The 7,817-nt window shown below is 38.8% G+C and overlaps 1 long non-coding RNA gene across 1 annotated transcript; it reads right to left on the reverse strand.

The window, feature by feature from the left end:
* Nucleotides 1–316: 316 nt before the first annotated feature.
* Nucleotides 317–2,226, reverse strand: LOC133713554 (uncharacterized). Its single transcript, XR_009848085.1, has 3 exons — nt 1,739–2,226; nt 1,549–1,629; nt 317–633 (listed from the first exon to the last, which is right to left on the reverse strand). It is a non-coding gene; the product is annotated as an uncharacterized LOC133713554 (long non-coding RNA).
* Between the last annotated feature and the right edge of the window lie 5,591 nt (nt 2,227–7,817).

Consider the following 7,817-nt stretch of genomic DNA (forward strand, 5'->3'; position numbering starts at 1 on the left):
TAAAAAAAAAAAGGCTTTCTAGAAAATAGCAAATTGGCAAGCATTTATATAAGGATAACATATTCAAGAGATGAATTGGATTTCAGCATTGTTCATAATTTTTCACAAAAATAATTCAAACCCGACAATAATGATTCAATTTTTCATAATTTTACTTTACTTTAGCATTGTTCATATTCAAGAGATGAATTGGAAGTCAGCTACCTATATACAATGTTCAACATTTACTTTAGCCCTTTTTACACTTTAGGCCACTACTCTTTCCACCGGTGTTCTCATTCAGGATTTCTATTGACTGCATATCCACAATGGTGAATAATCTGACGAAAGATAACAAGTTTCTTGCAATTGCATCATCTTACATTGAGATGGGAAAACATTTACAGATAGTGACTAAAGTGATACCTTTCTTGTATTAGCATCACATTACATGGATTCAGTAAATAATATGTCAAGCAATAAGGTTAAGCTCAATAATGATTATAAGAATACCCTCAATGTCTCAAATCAATTCCTTCTCATGTTGAATACAAAATTTCTCACTCCTTACTTGCACACCTACTATTGAGTTAAAATCTAACAAAACTTTGGAAGAATCCTTCCACCACTAGGCCACCTCCATAACAAGGCCATCTGCAGTACAAAAAGCTTTCACAGAATCAGTAGGCTGCTTGATAGGTATACCAAAATTTTAACTTGCATGAAATCTGGTTAGTGCAGCAAAGACCTAATTTATAAGTTTCACCCTAGAAATAATGACTTCCAGTATAGTTTTTTTCTACGTCATCTTACATTTTCCCATCAAACTCAATGGTGCAGCACAACTTATAAGGGAAAAGAAGAAAGTAATGGCTACTTGCAGTGCTGAAAATGCTTAGTTGCTTTGGTGCTGAAAGTGCTCTACTAATTATAGTAATTTTTACCGAAACAACATTCTAAAACACATTGTTTTTGGTGACGGACATAGGGAAATAAAATACTGTTATAAAAGAATGGCCAAAGTATCCCTCCCCGGAGTGCAAATCAACTATACAATCTAGCAATTATATTTGTCAAAAACGAGTTCTGGTGAAACTGCTCAAAATCGATAGGGAATTCAAAAATTTACATCAGTTTCCTGCCAAGCATTAGCCATCCAAACTAGTTTTAAACCGTAAAACCAACTGAATCTGTAACTAAGAAGTTCCATCCATTCAAATTGTTCATAAGCTGAAATAAGTTTAATCCGATGGTCAAAGAACTACTCAAGATACAGGGAAGAAAAAGGAACATATGCCACCAAAGATGTCTAAAGCTTTAGCAAGTCAAGGATGTAAATCATAATCACTCCAGCTTGAAGTACTTGAGTTAAAAATAGAAACTGCAGGTTCACCTTTCTCTCAAAACCCAAGACCAACTGATAACAACACACAACCAAGCACTCACTCAGTACAAGCACTCACTCAGTAAAAGCACAAACCAAACTCACAGAAGAATACCAATTACATGGGTACGAATAAAAAAAAAGACTGAATCTGAAAGAGTAAGGTAAAGAGAGCAAGATTGAACCTTTTAGTGACAGCAGAGAGAGAAGGAGGAGAAGTTTGATGAGGATCGAATTATCCAATGTTGAGATGTACAAGAATTCTCCTATATAACAATTCAATGAAATCTGATCAATTTCTCGAAATAAAAAGTAAAGAGAAGCAGTCAAGCAAACTTTGGGTTCTGGAAATCTGACTGAGTGAAGCTCACATACCTTACTCCTTTTTGTGCAGCTATGGAGGAATCAGAGGAATTGGGTTCCGTTTGATAGATTATCTTCAGAGAAGAAGCATAACCCAGAAGACCCAAATTGTAGCGAGAATCCACGAATTGAAGAAGAGGAAGGAGGAGATGTGGAATAATAATGATATTTGTGGAGACGGCAAAGAGATGGAACCCACGAATTGAAGGAGGCGAGGCCGGCGAGAATCCACGAATTGAAGAAGAGGAATGAGGAGATGTGGAATGAATGACGGCAAAGAGATGGACAAAAGATAGGTTATGTTGTTTCGATGTAATTATCAGAAAAGGAGGAGGACATAATTGGCAGGAAGTGTGAATTTCATTAAACTATGCACTGTTCAACCTCCGTGTTTTTCCCGAAGCAGCTTTCCAAAGCTACAAAATGTTGCTTCTCAAATTCGGCTTTACGGAGAAGCCATTTCAACCAAAAGCTGCTTTCTGATATTTTACCAAACACCATCCTCTTGGCCCAAAAGCAGAAGCAGCTCCAAAAGCACCCCAGGAAGCAATGCCAAACTAAGCCTAAGTTCGTCAAGCATAAGTTGTTCGCTTGAAGACCTAAGATCGACTCCATATCACAAATTTGGAGGTAGAAGGCAACTGTTTAATGCTTATCAAGATGGTTAGGCATCAGTTCAAGGTTTCTTGGAGACTCTCTAAACTCTTGCAAGCTTATTGAGTACTTGACTTCAAGTAATCATGTTTACGTAGAAGCTTATATGATAGCAGATACTTTGCTAAATTATATCAAACTTATTTCCAAAATAATATTTAGAATAATCATTTCCCCCCTCACATTTTATCCTTGTTACATTTTGATAAAGTCTTGTATAAGATCCCAATAAATCCTCTTTATAACTTATTATAATGTTTCAAAAAATAAAATGTGGTGGCTAGTTAAGTGTATCATGCAATATACCGAGATCTCAAATGCTATAAACCCTCATCATATTGATAAAGTAATCTGGGATTCACATCCAAAACCAATTGGCAATAGATTGAGTGGTTCAAACAAAGAAAACACAGAACTAATCGATCCAAGATTCCAAGGAACGTTACATGTCAGTACGAGTCGGGGGATAATCTCTCTTAACCTAAGAAGTTGGAAAATGCCGCCGAGACCGAAGCCGACTTCTGCGTTCCTCTTCTCGTCCGGTGGTGCTTTAACGCCGCCTCGTCAATGTTGTGATGCTGCCGGACGGGTGATGAATTGATCTATGGTCTTTTGACACCTGAAATTGTTATGTTTGCGGTTTGACAGTAAAGGTTGTGTTTTGTTTGGATTGCGGCGACTCTATGGGCACTAAGCACATCATTTCTGGAAGGCGAGGCGGCGAATTGGGTTTGGTTAAGACAATGGCTTGGGCAGCACCATTGTAAGGGGGCTACTGGCTACTTGGATTCAAAGGATCCCTACCTAGTTTTGGGTTTGCCTATGTTGCAAGAAGTTTTGTTCCTCCTCTTTGTGGTGGTCTTTTCTGAAGCGGTGCGCTTGTTTTGCGGCGATGTCGGCGGTAGGTCATGGATTACTATCGGTGTGCGTGCGTTGTGCAGGGTGTGGTGATTTAGGTGAAAATGGACCTTGTTTTTGGGCCTAGGACTCAGTTGTTTTCTGGGTCTTGGGCTGCTCTCATTTGGGCATAGATATTTGTTTTTAGGTTTGCATTATCGTTAGGGAAAATTATAATATAGTCCCGATTGATGTTATTGGCTCATATGACTTATAGTTATTTCTACTTGATCTCTTAATTTAATTTAATTTTTTTCACCCTCCTGCATGGTTCCTACCAAATTCAAGTGATATTATTGGCTTAGACCACCACATGACAATGCCACCTGTTAGTCCGGGACCACAGAATAATTCTTCTGCATTATGTTAGTAGTTTAGTTTATTTTCAACAAGTCCCTAAGATTTTTAGTGACCTACGCACTTTTTGTGCTTCTAGAAGATTTCTAAAGTAGTACCGAATGAGAATTTAAGTTATTTTTTGTGAGCAATATTGTTCAATAAGTGGCCTATTTCTATGTACCACTATGAGTACCAAAACATCTTCTTGTTCTGCTTGATGACAGCAGAATGATATATAACGGTTATTCTGGTTTGAAATGAATGATATTGCCGCCCGATTTTGGTTTGATTAAAAAAAAATTGATCTAAGGAATTAACTGATTAATTCAAAATGGCATTAATCAGCTTGATTTTTCCCCACCTTAAAATGCCATCAACTCGACATCCACTCACGTCCTTTGACATTTGATTCTCCAGCTCTCTCTGGCCTTGTTTTTCAGAAAAGTGATCAGGCTTTCTAGAGCTGACCCTGTCAAAAATATTGTTGATCATGATTTTCTGCAGATTATATTTATTATATGTGCTGTCCTAGATATTTCAGATTGATCTAGACGTAACACCTTGCCTGGATTACCCCACTTTCACCTACCATATATGACGAGTACCTGATGATCACTAATCAGTAAATTTAAATTTGGTCTTAATTTGACATTGCATTTGGTTGTCCCATTCATCATGATAATCTTGGGATAATCATGGTTGAGATCGACCAGAAAAATGGAGGTTTAACCAAAGTCCAATCCAACAACCATTTTATACCTGGAGAGCGTGATGGCACCACTCTTTATATGTCTATATCTAGCCAAGCCGGTTGTTACTGTGTGGGGCTTGTCGGCGAATCCCTCACCGCAGTTAAAATTAGTTTTTTTAACTGGTCAGTTAACTCCTGTGCAAGTCTTGTATGTGTACATTGAGCGACACTAATAGCTAACCCTATGGCAAGCTAGTAAACATCGATTCGGATTCGGAGTGGTATCGTACGTTAGAACTTTTTTATATTATTTTAGTCCTTATATCTAACTTATGTCGTCTTTTCTCTATAGATCAAAAAACATTATTTTAATTTTACATTTTCACTGAGGTGATGTACATAAATATATCATTTAGCTCGTCACGTACATTTGATCTTCTACATCTTTGACATTTGTTAACACGAAAAGAAAAGAAAAACATCCAAAAATATAGCTTTCTATTAGGTGATAATTAGTTTGAAATGCATGCATGTAAGCTACTTTAATTGATTGAAAGGGGCTATACATGGAATATATATTGAATTTGAAGAAATTTGACTAGCCAATCTAACTACTAGTTAGGCTATGTATGGATTTGTTAAACATAGAGATTTATGGTATAATTGCATTGATATATTCTTCTCCAAACTGGAGGATATATATAGAAGATACATTAAGTCCTATTACAAAAGAATAATCATAATAGTGGGTTATCCCCTAACTTGTTTGGCCAGCTACCATCTTGTCTACCACCATTGTCAGCCGCCATTGTTGGCTGCCCGCCATTGTTGGCCTCCAGCACCACTCACGTCAACACTCCCCCTCAAGTTGGGGCATAAATGTCACGAAGACCCAACTTGCCAAGTGAGTCATGGAACAATTTGCTAGATACAGCTTTGGTAAGTATATCTGCTAGTTGCTCCTCGGTTGGAACAAAAGGAAAGGAGATTAACTTTGCATCCAACTTTTCCTTAATGAAGTGTCGATCAACTTCCACATGTTTTGTTCGGTCATGTTGTATAGGATTATGTGAGATGTCAATAGCTGCTTTGTTATCACAGAACAATTGCATTGCTGACATAGGCTTAACACCCAAATCTCGTAGTAAATTTCGTAGCCACAGAAGTTCACACACTCCATGTGCCATACCTCTATATTCAGCTTCAGCACTTGATCTTGCAACGACCTTTTGCTTCTTACTTCTCCATGTAACAAGGTTTCCTCCCACAAAGGTGAAGTACCCAGATGTAGACTTTCTGTCTGTGATAGAACCAGCCCAATCTGCATCAGTATACCCACTAACATCTAGGTGTTGATATTTAGAAAACATTAAACCTTTTCCTGGTGCTGACTTCAAGTACCTCAAGATTCTTACTACTGCCTCCATATGCCTTTCACTTGGATTGTGCATAAATTGACTCACAACACTAACTGCATAAGCAACATCAGGTCTAGTGTGTGACAAATAAATCAGACGTCCCACTAACCTCTGGTATCTTGGTTTGTCAGTTGGAAGCTGATCAGGATATTCTGCTAGTTTGTGATTTTGCTCGATTGGAGTGTCAATCGGAGAACAATCCAACATGCCTGTCTCTGCCAAGAGATCCAACACATACTTTCTCTGAGATAGGAAGATGCCATCTCTCCCCCTAGCTACTTCAATCCCCAAGAAGTACTTTAAGTCTCCCAAATTCTTCATCTCAAACTCAGAAGCCAACTTCTTCTGAAGACTTCCAATTTCTACCAAGTCATCCCCTGTTATTACCATATCATCCACATATATAATAAGCACAGTTACCTTCCCTTTCTGGTGTTTTAAGAATAAGGTGTGGTCTGAATTGCTCTGCTTGTATCCAAAGCGTCTCATGGATTGAGTGAATCTGCCAAACCATGCCCGGGGTGACTGTTTAAGTCCATAAAGGGATTTCTTCAATCTGCAAACAACATCACCATGTGTATTTGATGCATACCCTGGAGGAAGACTCATGTACACTTCCTCAGTTAACTCCCCATGAAGGAATGCATTTTTTACATCAAATTGATGAAGTGGCCAATTCAGATTGGCTGCAAGGGACAACAATACCCGAACAGTATTCATCTTGGCTACTGGAGCAAAAGTCTCATCATAGTCAATCCCATATGTCTGAGTGAATCCCTTAGCCACCAACCTAGCCTTATACCTACTTACTGTGCCATCTGCATTATGTTTCACAGTAAAAATCCATCTACACCCAACAATCTTTTTACCACGAGGAAGTGGTACAAGTTCCCAGGTGTGATTCTTTTCTAACGCCTCCATTTCTTCCTCCATTGCCTTGGCCCACATTGGATCTCCCAAAGCTTCCTGCACTTTGTTAGGAACAGATACAGAGGATATTTGATTCACAAATGATGCATAAGGTTTAGATAACCTATGGTGTGACACAAAGTTAGATACTGGATATTTGGCTTTAGCAGTTATGGAAGGTTCATACCTTTTTGCTGGTTGACCACGGGTAGTTCTACTAGGTAACACATATGTAGAAGAGACTGACTCTACAGGGTTACTAGATGAAGATACTGGACATACCTGAGATGGAGCTTCTTGACCAGAAAGTTCGGCATCAAGGGGTGAAGTATCAGATGAGGGGGAAGCCGGAATAGAGTTTTCTTCAGCTTCAGAAATCGGCTGGTCAAAAATATCCTTTGACTGGTCGAGTACATTTCTGTCTATTTCGCTGGTTTCCTCGTTCAACTGGTCGACTCCCCCTATCGACTGGTCGATTTGGGCAATTTGACCCCTTGATTCCAGGATGTCAATACTCTCTTCTTCTGCGTCTTTATTCTTCTTCAACTCTCCACCAACAAACATCTCTTCAAAAAACTCATTCTCCCCCTGAAGAGAGGTGTTGTTGGGGGAGAAATAACACATATCTTCATAAAATGACACGTCCATGGTAACATAGAACTTTCGTGTAGGTGGGTGATAGCACTTATAGCCTTTCTGATGAGAACCATAACCTACAAAGACACATTTGAGAGCTCGGGCATCTAACTTTGACCTCTGATTTTTGGGAATGTGGACAAAGGCAACACAACCAAAGACACGAGCAGGAAGATTATGGAAGGAAGGAATAGAGACATGGGTTGACAGGACTGCAAAGGGAATGCGCCCCTGAAGAACACTGGAAGGAAGACGATTAATAAGATGTGAGGCAGTTTGAACTGCTTCACCCCAAAGATACTTGGGCATATGAGCACCAAATAGTAATGCTCTTGCTATGTCTAGGAGATGACGATTTTTACGCTCAGACACACCATTTTGTTCAGGTGTTTGGGGACAAGTGGTTTGATGGATTATACCTTTTTCTTGGAAATATTCCTGAAAATCATGATTAACAAACTCCCCTCCATTGTCAGAACGAAAAACTTTGATATGACCATTGAACTGTGTTTGAATCAATTTTTCAAAGGCTTGAAAAGCAGAAAAC

Source organism: Rosa rugosa, chromosome 6 (genome assembly GCF_958449725.1).
Source record: "Rosa rugosa chromosome 6, drRosRugo1.1, whole genome shotgun sequence".
NCBI lineage: Eukaryota > Viridiplantae > Streptophyta > Magnoliopsida > Rosales > Rosaceae > Rosa > Rosa rugosa.